Source organism: Lynx rufus, unplaced genomic scaffold (assembly GCF_022079265.1).
Source record: "Lynx rufus isolate CCGP_SWC_20201006 ecotype Redwood Valley unplaced genomic scaffold, mLynRuf1.p SCAF_2, whole genome shotgun sequence".
In the NCBI taxonomy this organism is placed as follows: domain Eukaryota; kingdom Metazoa; phylum Chordata; class Mammalia; order Carnivora; family Felidae; genus Lynx; species Lynx rufus.
The window spans coordinates 205,112,974-205,128,258 of record NW_025814834.1 but is presented as its reverse complement, the minus strand read 5'-3'; the positions used below and the strand labels follow the sequence as shown (position 1 = coordinate 205,128,258).

General features: G+C 45.8%; 1 non-coding gene across 1 annotated transcript; it reads right to left on the bottom strand.

Annotated features, from left to right (window-relative positions):
- Nucleotides 1-8,974: 8,974 nt before the first annotated feature.
- Nucleotides 8,975-9,047, bottom strand: TRNAK-CUU (transfer RNA lysine (anticodon CUU)). Its single transcript has one exon. It is a non-coding gene; the product is annotated as a tRNA-Lys (tRNA).
- Between the last annotated feature and the right edge of the window lie 6,238 nt (nt 9,048-15,285).

The following is a 15,285-nucleotide window of genomic DNA, read 5'->3' as shown; positions in this document are numbered from 1 at the left end:
AAATCTACTTAGGTTTCGTTCTGGAGCCTGAAGTTCTACGGAAAAGATTTCTTCAGTTAAAAAATCGGGGAAGCAATATTGGCTTTGGAATTTGATAGATCTAAGTTCCAATCCTGGTGCTGCTGTTGACCAGCTGTGTGCAGCTGAGCAAATGGCTTGCTTCTCTAAACCTGAATCTTCTACTCTTCAAATGGTCTAATAATATTTTACTCCACAAGGCGAGTGAAAGTATTACATGCTTTACCTGGGGGGAGGGGGGACTACAAAGATATACACTAAGATATTACCTGCTGAGGCATTATGAGTAATTTTTCTTCTTTGGCTAATCTGTATATCCTAACTTTTCTGTAAGGAGCATATGCTACTTGCGTAACAGAATTTAAAGTTGAAACAATGTGTACAGTCTGGTGGAGGAGATAGGACAAATATGCTGTGAAATACAACTCTTATTCACCCCCAGTCACCTTTCAACTCACTCCAGTCAGTTTTCAGCCAGAACTCCTACAGAGTTATTTCAAGGTCAACTAGGATCTCTCTCTTAAAATGCAACAGGCCCTTTTCTTAACTTCTAGGAGCATTTTGTACTGTTAGCCACGCTGTCCTTCTTGAAACACTTTTTTCTTTTGAATTCTGAGACAATTATTTTCCATGGTGGTCTTTCTCCCTCTCTGGCTGTTCCATCTCAGGGCCCTTTCTAAGATGGTCTTCCTCTGCATGTATCTTAACTGCTGGGATCTTTGGGAGCTCTCTGCTAGACCCTTTGTTCTTCTCACTCTACCCAGGCTTCCTGGACACTTTTGTCCATCCCTACCAGCTTCCTTCACACCATTAATGTTGACGCCTTCTGTGTTAGTTTCCTATTGCTGCTGCTGTAACAAATCGCTGCAAACAACACACATTTATTCTCTTACAGTTCAGGAGGTCAAAACTCTGAAATGAGTTTCGTTGCGCTGAAACCAAGGTACTGCAAGGCCGCACTCCCTCCGGAGGCTCTAGGTGGGCATCCATTTCTTTGCGTTTCCCAGTTTCTAGAACTGCGTTTCTCACATCCTTTGGCCTCTAGCGGACTTCCTCCATCTTCAAGGGCATCTTGTCTCTGTGTCATATCCTATTGCTTTCTTTTCTATGGTCAGATCTCCCTCAGTCTCCATTTTATAAGCACATTTGTGATTATATTTAGGTGCCGTCCAGATAATCCAGGATGATTTCTCCAGCTCAGGATCGTTAAATTAATCACGTCTGCAAAATTCCTTCTGGCATAGGAGATAACATTTACGGGTTCCAGGAATCAGGACCTGGATATCTTTGGGGGCTATTATTGAGCCCACCACATCTTCCAAGGCTCTCTCTCCACGTTGGACCCTTTTCTGGCTTAAGATCTATGCATCCGACTGCCTATGGGATGGTTTCACATGCTTATATCACAGGCAGACCTCTCAAACTCTACATGTCTAAAACTGAACTTGCCATCTTGTAACCTGCCCTCAGATCTGGCTTCTTCTCTGTCCCTGTCTTAGTGGAAGGTACCACCATGCATCCCCTCGGGGTGGTCATCCTCCCCGTCTCCTTCCACCAATTTCCACTCAATCGAGTCTTATCACTGCCTCGTAATGTCTCACACATGTGGCCACCTTCTCTGGGCTAACCCCAGTCCAGTCCATACCACCTCTTATCTCCTCACAGGTCTGCCTGCCCCCAGTCTTACAGGTCTGATCTGATACTGCCCTGCTTAGAGCTCTTCGAAGTCCAGCTTTTTTTTTGCATGGCTAGCTGCTCCTGCCTTATCTCTCACCACCCCATCCCTGATATGATCTGAGCCCTCTTGATATTCTTCCTGTTGACCCATAACACCCCCTGACCTCCTTTCAACTGCCCAAATTCAATGTCACTTCCTTCAGGAAGCCTTCCCCAATGTCCTTCTAGGCACTCCTACAGACCCTGGTATCCCCTGCTACAGCAGTTCTCACTGTGGACTGTAACCACCTGTTTGCTGATCTGGGCCTCCGGCCTACCTATTTATTTATCCAGAACTTCCTATGTACCGGTCACAATGCCAAGGACTATATAAGTAATAGTTAACTCAATACTCCCAACAACCCAGTGAGGCAGGTAACATTATTCTTGCTATCTCTGTGTTACAGGTGGGAAAGCTAAAGCTTAGAGAGGTCAATTGGTATAAAATCAGAATGAACAAGTAATATAACCAAGATTCCAACCCAACCCAGGTCTGCATGAGTTTGTTTTTTGTTTTGTTTTATTATTAATCACCAAACCATGTTAGCCAACTTGAAAACATTGCCTCTTGGGGGTGCTTGGGTGGCTCAGTCGATTAAGCGCCCGACTCTTGGTTTTGACTCAGGTCATGATCTCATGGTTGGTGAGATGGAACCCTACATGGGGCTCCATGCCGACAGCATGGAGCCTGCTTGGGTTGGTCTCTCTCCCTCTCTCTCTGTCCCTCCCATGCTCATGTGCTCTCTCGCTCTATCTCAAAAGAAATAAATAAAACTTAAAAATATACGACGGAATACTGTCGTAACATCTTTCAGGCTAACAAATTCCTTCCTGTTTTGTGAAGCAACTACTTCAAATGTCAAACCCTCTATCAGATACTCAAACTGAGAGACACGTGCTACTATGGTGGCCCCCTTTCTGAAGCATAAGTTTTATTTCAAGACTTTGGGGAGAAAACGAAATAACAAACATTAAGTAAATTACAGCATTTGGGGGGAAATAAGACAAACCCAGGGCCGTGTCAGCATAAATTATACAATTTGGGGGAATTTCCAGAGAAAACACGTGCCTTCAAGGAAATTTCCAGTTGCTTCAAGTTGTTTACCAGACCACCCTACATAAACACTCACTTTACTAGGACTATTCAAGGGAAGCGTTTGAGGCACACTCCTTATGAAATAGCTGTCTCAAGGTTCCTGGACCAGCCTGTGCAAATCTGACTCTCCGGAATTTACTCGTTCACTCAACATTCATCAAGCAATTCTAGGTGTATTCCTGAGTGGAAAATGAGGAATGGGGAAGCTGTGGCTACAATGATGGGCAAGATATGGAGCAGTTCTCAAGGAACTTGTACTCAAATAAGCAGAAGATGCAACTTGTAAAGGCCCTCGAAGAGGTGCTCTGAGAATTAGGGGTGGGGGAGGGGAAAAGAGAGACTTTCCACGTGTGGCTCAGGGAAGCTGGGGAGGCTTCAGAGAAGAAAGGGCACCTGAGCTGAGCCCCGAAGGGTCTGAGGGAGCTGGGGACAGAATGAGCAAAGACAGGGAAGAAAGACAATACAGAAAATCCACTCCCATCAGCACAGACACTTGTCTCAACAGCTCACATGATAAAACGTTTCCTCTTGGCTTCTCCCTCCAGCCACTGCCCCATTTCTCTGCTCCCCTTTGCAGCTGAAGTCATTGAAAGTCACTGCCGTATTCACCGTATCCGATTCCTCTCCTCCAATATTTTTCTTTCCGGTAAAATAACTTCGATCGATTTCGGGTCGCAGGCAAATGGCATCTATCAAAGGGAGAACCCAGGATATTGCTGGGATTGAGTGGTGGGGAGGGTGAGAGACGAGCTCAGGGAGGCCCAGAAGCATGCGCCGCGGAGCCACAGGGGACAGAGGTAGGCGTTCTGGAAAGAGGCCTGAACTTCAATATTCTCTTACGTTCCCTCTGATCAGAATCTTGCCCCCACCAGCCACTGCAGCTGCTCTCATTAAGGTCACTGCTACACCCCTTATATTGCTGAGCCCAATGGCCAATGCTCAGTTCTCACCATGCGTGGCCTCCAGCAGCTTCCTGGTGCCTTCTTATGCTACTTTCTTCCTCTGGCCTTCAGGACACCACACTGTCTTGATTTTCTTCCTCCCTCACTGGTGACTTCTTCTTGATCTCCTGTGTATGTCAGTTCTTCCTGTTCTTTCTGGTTTCTTAACACGGAGGACCCTGGTCCTTGGTGATGATCCCACCTCGTCCCATGACTTTAAATACCATTTAGTTCCCAAACTTGTAACGCCAGCCTGGGCCTCCCTCCTGAACTTCAGCCTCTTCTATCCATCTGCCTCCTTGAAGATCCTGGAAGTCAGATGGGGCATCTTGAACTTAACGTATCTAAAGCTGAACTTTAGATTTCCCTCCCCAAACCTCCTTCCCCACATCGAGACCTCTGTTGGATCTATACCCCAAATCGATTCCAAATCCACCACTCCTCAGCACTTCACTGCTACCAGCCTGATTTAAGCCGTATCATCTCGTGCCTGGATTACTTCAGGAACCTTCTGATTGGTCTCTCAGCTTCCACCCTTGCTCCTCTATAGTCTACTCTCAACAGAGAAACAAGTGATCCTTTACAATATCATGTCAGAATACAAAATGTCGTGTAATTTCACTGCTTAAAACCCTCTAATGGCTCCCCATTTCACTCAGACTAAAAGCCAAGTTTCCACATGGCCTGCAAGTCCCTGTATAAGCCTGTCTCACTCTGACTCCATCTACCCTTACTCTTCCCCTTGTTCTCCACCTCTGTTCCAGGCACACTGACTTCCTTGTTCTTTGAACATACTAGGCACACTCTTGCCACAGGACCTTTGCACTGGCTGCTCCCCCTGCCTAGAATGCTCTTTCCACAGATATGCACGTGGTCAACTCCTTCACTTTTTTCCAGTCTTAGCTCAACTGGCACCACCTTGATGATGCTTATCCCGATCACCTCATTTAAAACTGCAACCACCTGGGGGCGCCTGGGTGGCGCAGTCGGTTAAGCGTCCGACTTCAGCCAGGTATCGATCTCGCGGTCCGTGAGTTCGAGCCCCGCGTCGGGCTCTGGGCCGATGGCTCAGAGCCTGGAGCCTGTTTCCGATTCTGTGTCTCCCTCTCTCTCTGCCCCTCCCCCGTTCATGCTCTGTCTCTCTCTGTCCCCAAAATAAAAAAAAAACGTTGAAAAAAAAATTAATAAAACTGCAACCACCTGTCTCTTGCCATACTCTCCGTCACCCTTACCCTGCTCTATTTTTTCCTATTTAGCATTTACGCCTTTCAACATGCTGCTTTTCTTATTTGTCTTATTTTTTTATTGTTTGCTCCCTCCGTTAGAATATAAGTTCTCTGAAAGGAGGGACTTCCTTTCCTTATTAGGGCTTGGTTATGTACCCAGGCTTTGGAACCAGACTGCCTGGGTTTGAATCCTGGCTTTGCTATCTACCTTGGGTAAATTGTTTAATCTCTGTGGGCCTCAGTTTCCTCATCTGTAATATGGGGGAATAATGGTATCTCCCTCATAATGTTATAGAAATGATTAAATGAGGTGCTGGATGGAAAGGATTTGGCAATGTTAACTATTGTCCCCACATCTGGTCCATAGTAGGCATGCAGTAAATATTTGCTGGATCCAGTAGGTGTTATTATTCCTGTTTACTGATGCCCAAACTTACACCAGTGAGTGGCAGGGACAGGATTAGAATCCAGGTTTATCTAATGTCAAAATCCCTGTTTCTTCTACTGCTCTACAATCTACCTTCTGAAGATTCGAGGCTGAGCTCCAGGGAGTAGAGAATTCACATTGCATGTCGTGGGATGAGATGAGACCAAAGACCAGAAGCGAAAATGAGGATTGCCGACGGAAAATGGATGCAAAAGGGACTCCCCCCCGCCCCCCGTCTCAAGATCAAGTCCGCACTCTTTTGCAAGACCACAAGCCCCTTCCCCTCGAGCCACATCTGCTTCTTCAATCCTCTCTTTCAGGACAAGAAAACTGACCTCTGCCCAATTCCTAAGGCCAGCAGACCGCCACCTCTCTGCTCACGCTCTGGCTCTTACTTTTCCCTGCACTATTCTTTGCCTGGCCGTTTCCTCTTCATCCTCATGACCCAGATGTCACAGATATCACTGCCTTAGGAAGCCTTCCCTGAGGCTGTGAGATGGTTTGGTGCCCTTCCCATAGGCTCCCGAGCTTTTCTCATTACGTTTCACGTTTCCTTGTTTTCCCCTCACTTCCTGCGTGTGCATGTGTGTGTGTGTGTGTGTGTGTGTGTGTGTGTGTGTGTGTGAGGACCCACTCCCACCCTTTGCCAGACTGTGAGCTCCATGATCCTGTGGTTTCAAGTTGTGCAAGATCTTTCCTACCCAGGAGTCCCACGAGAGACTGGAAAGCACTCAAGAATCAAAGCCGCTGCTCTCCAGGGCCAAATGGTCTTCATTTATGTATCCTCAGTTTGAGCTGCCAGTAGAGACTAATCTTAGACTCGCGACACGTAAACTCCCTTGGGAGAGAGAGAGTTGGGGAGCCCCAGTCTGGATCAGAAGCTCACAAGACTCCATGTTGTACAACCCCAGGGTTGTGAATTGTAGTCTACATCATGGCGCCCCTTAGAGTGGGGCAGTATACAGCCTGCACAACTGGAAAGCTGGATAAAGTAGCCCCGGCTGCCCGTTAGGGTGAGCCAGGCTGCCTGCGAGCTGTGGGGGGCCCACCAACACCCACAGAGTCCAAGCATAGCTGCAGGAACCTATCCCTGTGCACCCAGGGGCAATTTTCAGAGAAGGGTATGGACTAACCACACACACAAAAGTCTGTAGTTGTCATTAGAGTCCCAAAGGGTCCCCAAACCCACAAAAGGTTGAAAGCTCCTAAAGAAATATTTTGTGAGCACGTAAAAATATTCATATTAGAAGCGTATGTGTGGGAATTCATCTGCACAGTCGATCACTGCCACTGTGCCTGAGAAGGAGGCTTGGGATGGGGCGGGTCTCCCAGGACATGAACTGATAATGAAAATAGTGATAACGTGGGGCGCCTGGGTGGCTCAGTCGGTTGAGCGTCCGACTTCAGCTCAGGTCGCGATCTCACGGTCCGTGAGTTCGAGCCCCGCGTCGGGCTCTGGGCTGACGGCTCAGAGCCTGGAGCCTGCTTCCGATTCTGCGTCTCCCTCTCTCTCTGCCCCTCCCCAGTTCATGCTCTGTCTCTCTCTGTCCCCAAAAAAATAAATAAACGTTAAAAAAAATTAAAAAAAAAAGAAAATAGTGATAACGAGGTTTAGACTTGCTTCGTATAGGTAATGAGTTAAGTCTGTTACATACATGCCATAACCCATAGAACACTCTCAAAAGTAGGTACTATTATTATCCCCATTTTACAGAGTAGGAAATAAAACCGAGAGAAGTGAGGGACTTACCTGGGACGAGGAGACAAACACAAGCAATCTGGCTGTGAACCTGGGCGTCAGTCTTCCATGGCCTAGTTGAAAGCAGATCCAAGCAGGGGGGAGGGGGTTTGTGCCGAGAAGTTCAAGTTTGACTTTGCCGCGTTCCTCATTAGAAGGGGAGGACGTCCAGGGGTCCAGGGCCCTCCAACAGTGTGCCCCTGCTCCAGCCAGGAAAGGCCCTCGGCACCTTTGGCTGAAGCCCTTCCAGGCACCCCCAAGTGAAAGCTGTCACCACGGCCCCCCACTGCCTCCAGGATAAGGGCCAGGCCCTTCAGCCTCGCCCGCAAAGCTTTTCATGAACTGACCTCTATCCCACTTACAAACAGGCACTCTCTGGCCTCCGTGCCTCTGCTCTGCCTGAAAAGCTTTTTCTTCCATTTATTTATTTATTTAAAAAATTTTTTTAATGTTTCTTCATTTTTGAGAGAAAAAGCACGAGTGGGGGAGGGGCAGAGAGAGAGAGAGAAGGAGACACAGAATCCGAAGCAGGCTCCAGGCTCTGAGCTGTCACCGCAAAGCCCGACACAGGCGGGGCTTAGACCCACGAACCGTGAGATCATGACCTGAGCGGAAGTCGGACGCTTAACTGATTGAGCCGCCCAGGTGCCCCGTTTCTTCCATTTATAATCCTTAAAGTCCTTCCATTCGTCGTGGCCAGGCTCAAATGTCATCTCTTTCATGAAACCTTTTCAGAAGCCCCAGAACTCCCTCCCTCCCCCTGGCTCTATCCTAAAATGTCTTGACCGGAGTTATTCGGCTTGTCCCACTCCGGTTGGTCCCCATCTGACTGCGGGCGGGTGAGGCTCAGGGACCACTATAGCAATGGTCTGTGGGTCTCACACTTGAGATTCACACAGAATCACCTGGAGGGCTTGCTAAGACACGGGCTGCTGGGTCCAACATCACGGTTTCGGATTCAGTAGTTCTGCGTGGAGCCTCTAACAAGTGCCCAGGTGATCCCGCTGCAGCTGGTCTGGGGAACACTCTTTGAGGACCACAGGCACAGAAGTCGAGGTGCTGGCGTGAGGCTAGACTTGGACTCAGATCTCAGCTCTGCCTCTCACTGTGTGACTTTAGATACATCCCCTGCCCTCTCTGAGCTGCTTTCTCATCTCTGAAAGGATTCATTCTTCCCACCTCCTGCCCCACTGGGTTGAAGTAAAGAGGACCAGGCTTAGGACAGCACCAGGCGCCCTGCTGGTGCTGACTCAATGGCCTAGGGCTCTACCTCTGCCAATTGCCCTCTCCCTGTGTTTTGACTTCCTAGTGGCTGCTCAATAGAAACTTGGGTATTAGTTTCAGGGAAAACTGCTGACTTGAATTCTGATGCAAAATGCTGGCAAACTGAGAAGAGCTAAAACAGCCAAGCTGGGTATGTCTGGTCAGCGGAATGCTAATTACCTTCACACCGCGAGCATTTTCCCTCTGCGCCTCAGGACCACACGGTGCAATAACGATCATGTGTATCGTCGCAACGGACAGCAGATCAGCTGTTGCAAGTTTATGGTCATTTATCCAGCAAGTGTTTCCCCAGCACCTCTAAGGAGCCTGCCTGGTGGTGACTGGCTTGTCTCAGGGGATGCACTGCCCGGGGAAGAAGACTCCTTGTGGCCAGGACACTGCCTTCCAGCTTCCCCTCAGGACCTGTTCCCTTAGAACACCAAACACACACACACACACACACACACACACACACACACACACACCATGCTTCCTTTGCTGCTCCTGGAGCAAGGTGGGTTTTTGTTTTGTTTTTTTAAGTAGGCTCCATGCCCAACATGGGGTTTGAACTCACGACCCTGAGATCAAGAGTCTCATGCTCTACCAACTGAGCCAGCCAGGCACTCCATGGAGCAAGGTGTCTTTTCACAACTTACATTTGCAGGACACAAGTCACGTTCTTCATGGGCAAAAGGCTGTGTCTTTGCTTTACAAGCATCTAGCATTGTACACAGAAAGGAAACATCCAAGGTTAGAATGGAACCCCCATAATGACCGTTAGGAGGCTGGGTCACCAGGTGGTTAAGACCATGAGCCTAGGAGCTTGGCTGACCCTATTCCAGCCCCATGCCATCACCAGGGCTGGGATTAGGGTGAAGCAGATGAGGGGCCCCTCTTCCTCCCCCTAAACTGCCTCACCCATCACAGCCTGTCCACCACTTCTGGCTGTGTGACCTCAGGCAAGTAACTTCACCTCTCTGAGCCGCACTGGGGATAATACCTATTCTATAAGGTTTTATGGAGATTAAATAAAACTTGGTTCCTAATGGTCTCGAAAAAGGGAGACCAAATTTTCCTAAATTTGGCATTTGGCAGAGTGGCCACCAGAGGGCAGTGGTCCCCATGTTGGAAATAAAATAACCTGCCTGGTGATTAGTGATCCCTTTGAAGGAACACGCACACGCACACAAACACAAACACGCACACGTGTTCGCGCGCATGCGTGTGAGTGCGTGCACCAAGAGAGATGTGTGCTTTGATTGGGTCAACACAGCCCCACTGGCCAGCAGATACACTGGGCATCCTGCTGTCACCCGTGGCTGTGGTCACTTGAAGATTGACATAAGACTGACACCAGTGGATTAAGATTTACTAGGACACTGCATCCTACTCCCCTAGGATTAATGGAAGGATCAAGAGGCAAACAAAATGTACGAATATACATAACAAAATAGTATTGTCACACTGCTGAGCCTTGTTAGAAAGTCTCCTTTAGAATCCCCAGGGAGGTCTGGTCTTCTCTCTTTGCTGTAATCTAGAACCCTTCAGGTGCCTCAAGAGCTGTGCTGCAGACACACCTGCCAGGCCGTGTGCATCCATGGAAAGCAGAAGCCAATTCTTGACAAGAAACAGTAGTTAGGATCCCACCCTGGCACAGGGTAGATGCTCAGTAAATGTCTGATAAATAAATGACCCTCGTCTAAGGACAGCACAGGAGTCGACTGCATTGGGTTGGGGGCAGTCAGATCCTGGCTTTTTTCTCCCTCTTGTCTTACTGCTTTGTCCCGGTTCACCAGGATGATGTTGATTTGTAACAGGGATAGTAGGTATCTTGTTTCTAAGGTTTTACCATTAAATATGATATTTGCTATAATATAGTAACTCCTGGGTCTTGTCATGTATCAGGTTTTTAATAATCATAAATGAGTGTTGAATTTTTCAAGTGCTTTTCTCATATCTGTGGAGATAGTTACATGGTTTTTCCTTTAATTGGTTAATGTAGAGGAGCATATACATTGCTCTCTTTCCTTTTTTGCGGGCAGGCATTTACGTTACGCACTCGTATCAAAACAGTAACCAGTACTTAATAGGCACCCAAATATTTGATGAATGAATAAACGAGGAACAACAGATTCTTGGGGAAACTTCCCTAATGTAGAATTTCTTAATTTTTTATTATTTTTTTTTCTTTTTTTTTTTTAATTTTTTTTGCAACGTTTTTATTTATTTTTGGGACAGAGAGAGACAGAGCATGAACGGGGGAGGGGCAGAGAGAGAGGGAGACACAGAATCGGAAACAGGCTCCAGGCTCTGAGCCATCAGCCCAGAGCCTGACGCGGGGCTCGAACTCACGGACCGCGAGATCGTGACCTGGCTGAAGTCGGACGCTTAACCGACTGCGCCACCCAGGCGCCCCAATTTTTTATTATTTGAGAGAGAGAGAGAGAGAGAGACAGAGAGAGAGAGAGAGAGAGAGAGAGAGAGAGAGAGAATCCCAAGCAGGCTCCACATTTAACATAGAGACTGATGTGGGGCTTGATAGCATGACCCTGGGATCATGCCCTAAGCCGAAATCAAGAATCAGACAACCAACTGAGCCACCCAGATGCCCCCAAAAGTAGCATTTCTTTTTTTTTAATGTGCGTTTATTTTTGAGAGAGGGTCAGGGGGAAGGGGCAGAGAGAGAGGGAGCCACAGAATCTGAAGCAGCCTCCAGGCTCTGAGCTATCGGTACAGAGCCTGACAGGGGCTCTAGAACTCAGGAACCCTGAGTCATGACCTGAGCCAAAGTTGGACACCTAACCAACTGAGCCACCCAGGCACCCCAGTAGCATTTCTATCTTGCATTCTGCACATGAAAACAGCTTGGAGTTTTGCAGCAAATGTGCAGATAATGTGTTTGCACTCCTGGGATCAGTCTAACTCAGCTATTATTTTTTTTTAAAGGCTCTATTTAATTGGCTAATTTTTGTTTAGGATTTGTGTCTCTATGTTTAAAAGAATTCCCCCTGCAATTTTCTTTTCTTGTATCGTCCTTTTCTGGTTTGGAGATCTAGGTTATCCTACCTATAAAAAAAAAAAAATTGGATGACTTCCCTTTGTCTTGTTCTCTGAAATATGTACAGGTTCAAGATCAGGGTTCAATAAAACTTGCCTGTATGGGCGCCTAGGTGGCTCAGTCGGTTAAGTATGTGACTCTTGGTTTTGGCTCAGGTCATGGTTCATGAGTTTGAGTCCCACATCGGGCTCCATGCTGACAGTACGGAACCTGCTTGGGATTCTCTCTCTCCCTCTCTCTCTGCCCCTCCCCCGCTCACTCTATCTCTCTCAGAATAATTAATGAATGAATTAATTTAAAAACTCTAAAAATGAAAAAAAAACCTACCTATAAATCCATCTGGCTCTGGCATCAGTTTGGAGTCAGAAGCTCTTGAACATCAATCCAAGTTAGTTAATGATTTCTATTTTTTTTGAGTCAATTTGGGTAAATTTATTATTTTCTAGAAACTTCTCCCTTTCACATACATTTTCAGCCTTGCCTCTCATTGGTTGCATTACCTGGAAACTCTTTATTTTTTTTAAACAACTTTATTGAGGTATAGTTTACATAATATAAAATTCACCTGAGGTGCCTGGGTCACTCAGTTGGTTAAATGTCCAATTCTTGATTTTGGCTCAGTTCATGATCTCGTGGTTAAGAGACTGAGCCCTGTATCAGGCTCCATGCTGGGCATGAAGACTGTTTAAGATTCTGTCAACCTCTGTCTCTTCCCTGATCGGGCTCGTGCTCTCTCTCTCTGTCTCTCTCTCAAAAAAAATTTTTTTAACCTATTTCAGGTGTACAATGAAATGATTTCTAGAAATTTTATCAAGTAACTACAACCATTACCATAAACCAGCTTTAGAACATTTTCATGCCCCCAATAAGATCCCTATGTCCTTTTGTAAAATAATAGCTTTATTGAGTTATAACTCATATACCATACAATTCACCTACTGAAAGTATACAATTCCGTGGTTTTTAGGATATTCATTGTTTGTATGTCCATCACCACGTAAATTTCAGAGTGTTTTCATTACTCCCTCCCAATAAAACCCTGTACCCATTAGCAGTCACCCCCCCCCCTTCCCCTTCTTCTAAAGTCTTAAGCAACCACTAAGTTACCCTCGGTCTCTATAGATTTACCTATTCTGGGCATTTCATATAAATGAAACCATATAATATGTGGCCATTTGTGTGTGGTTTTGTTCACTTATCATGTTTTCAAGGTTCATCCATGTTGTAGCACATGTCAGTATGTCATGTCTTTTCATTGCATGTATTCATTCATTGCATACATTCCATTATACGGATATACTATCGTTTATTTGTCCATTCATCAGTGGAGAGACATTTGGGTTGTTTCACTCTTGGGCTATTGTAAATAATGCTGCTACAAACATTTGTGTGGTTTTTGTGTGGCCATACATATGTGTTCATTTCTCTTGGGTATATACCTAGAAGTGAAATTACTTGGGCTGCATGGTAGTTCTATGTTTAGTTTTCTGAGAAATTGCCAAACTGTTTTCAAAGTGGCTGTTGTATTTTACATTCCCACTAGCAGTATACAAGGGCTCCAAGTTCTCCACAGCACTTTTAAAAAACAATTTTTAATGTTTATTCATTTATCTATTTATTTATTTGATGTTTATTTATTTTTGAGAGAGAGACAAAGCATGAGTGAGGGAGGGGCAGAGAGAGAGGGAGACAGAATCTGAAGCAGGCTCCAGGCTCCGAGCTGTCAGCCCAGAACCAGACACGGGGCTCGAACTCACCAACCATGAGATCATGACCTGAGCCCAAGTCGGAAGACCAGCCGACTGAGCCACCCAGGTGCCCCAGTGTTTATTTATTTTTGAAGGAGAGGGAGACAGAGCACGACAAAGGGGGGGGCAGAGAAAGAGGGAGACACAGAGTCCAAAGCGGGCTCCAGGCTCTGAGTTGTTAGCACAAAGCCCAACGTGGGGCTTGAACTCACGAGCCATGAGATCATGACCTGAGCCAAACTCAGCAGCTTAACCGACTGAGCCACCCAGGTGCCCCTCCACATCACTTATTGTCTTGCTGATTATCGATATCCTAGTAGATAAAAGGCGATTATCTTGTCATTTTAAGATATTTATTTTAAGTGATTTCTACACCCAATGTGGGGCTTGAACTTACAACCCTGAGATCAAGAGTCTTACACTCTACTGACGGAACCAGCCGGGTGCCCCGATATCAATATCTTACAGTTTTGATTTGCATTTCCCTGATGGGTGGCTAATGTTGCTGAGATCTTTTCATGTGCTTTCTGGCCATTTGTATATCTTCTCTGGAGAAATGCTTATTCATAGCCTTTGACCTTTTTTTAATTGGGTTATTTATATTTTTACTATTGAGCTGTCTTTTCATTTATTTGGGTATTCTTTAATGTCTTCCAACAATGCGTCATAGTTTCCAGAATATAAGTTTTGCCCTTCTTTAGTATTAACCTTATTCTTTATTTCATTTTACGTGAGTGGGGAAGAGGCAGAGAGAGATGGAGAGAGAATTCTAAGCTGGCTGCATGCTGCCAGCACATGGCCTGATGCGGAGCTCGAACTCACAAAGCCACAAGATCATGGCCTGAGCCGAAACCAAGAGTCAAAAGCTTAACCAACCGAGCCACCCAGGCGCCCCTTGTTAACCTTATTCTTCAACGTTTATTTATTTTTGGGACAGAGAGAGACAGAGCATGAACGGGGGAGGGGCAGAGAGAGAGGGAGACACAGAATCGGAAACAGGCTCCAGGCTCTGAGCCATCAGCCCAGAGCCCGACGCGGGGCTCGAACTCACAGACCGCGAGATCGTGACCTGGCTGAAGTCGGACGCTTAACCGACTGCGCCACCCAGGCGCCCCAACCTTATTCTTAACTATTTTATTATTTTTGATGCTATTATAATTTAAATTGTTTACTTAATTTCATTTTTGGGGCTTTTCATTGCTAGTACATAAAATTACAACTGGTTGTTGTATGTTGATTTTATATCCTACAACCTTACCGAACTCATTTATTAGTTTTATATTTTTTAATGGATTCCTTAGGATTTTCTATATACGAGATCATGTTATCTGCAAATAGAGCTAGTTTTTCTTACTTCCCATCTGCATGACTTTTATTTAATTTTCTTGCCTAATTGCCCTGGTTAGAACCTCCAGTATAATGCTGGATAGAAACAGAGGGAGTAGATCTCCTTATCTTGTTTCTGATCTAGGAGAGAAAGCATTCAGTATTTCACAATTGAGTATGATGCTAGCTGTGGATTTTTCATAGATGCCGTTTATCAGGTTGAGAAAGTTCCCTTCTATCCTTAGTTTGTTGAGGTTTCTTTTTAAGTTTTTTATTTTCATTCTAGTATAGTTATCATATTAGTTTCAGTGTAGGAGTGTGTGTGTGTGTGTGTGTGTGTGTGTGTGTGTGTGTTTTCAATCATGAAGGGGTATGGAATTTTGTTAAATGTTTTTTCTGCATCTACTGAGATGATCATGTGGTTTTTATCCTTCATTCTACTGATATGATACATTACATTAGTTGATTTTCAGATTTTAAACCAGCCTTGCGTTTCTGGGATAAATCCCATGGCGTACAGTCCTTTTTACTTATACGTTGCTAGATTTGGCTTGCCAGTATTTTGTTGAGAATTTTTGCAACTCTATTCAGAGGAGCCAATTGATGGATATTTAGATGTTTCCAGCTTGGGGCTATTCTGAATAATGCTGCAATGAACACTCATGTGCAAGTCTTGTCTTTGCATGGACATATGTTTTCATTTCTCTTGAGTAGACCCCTAAGGGTGG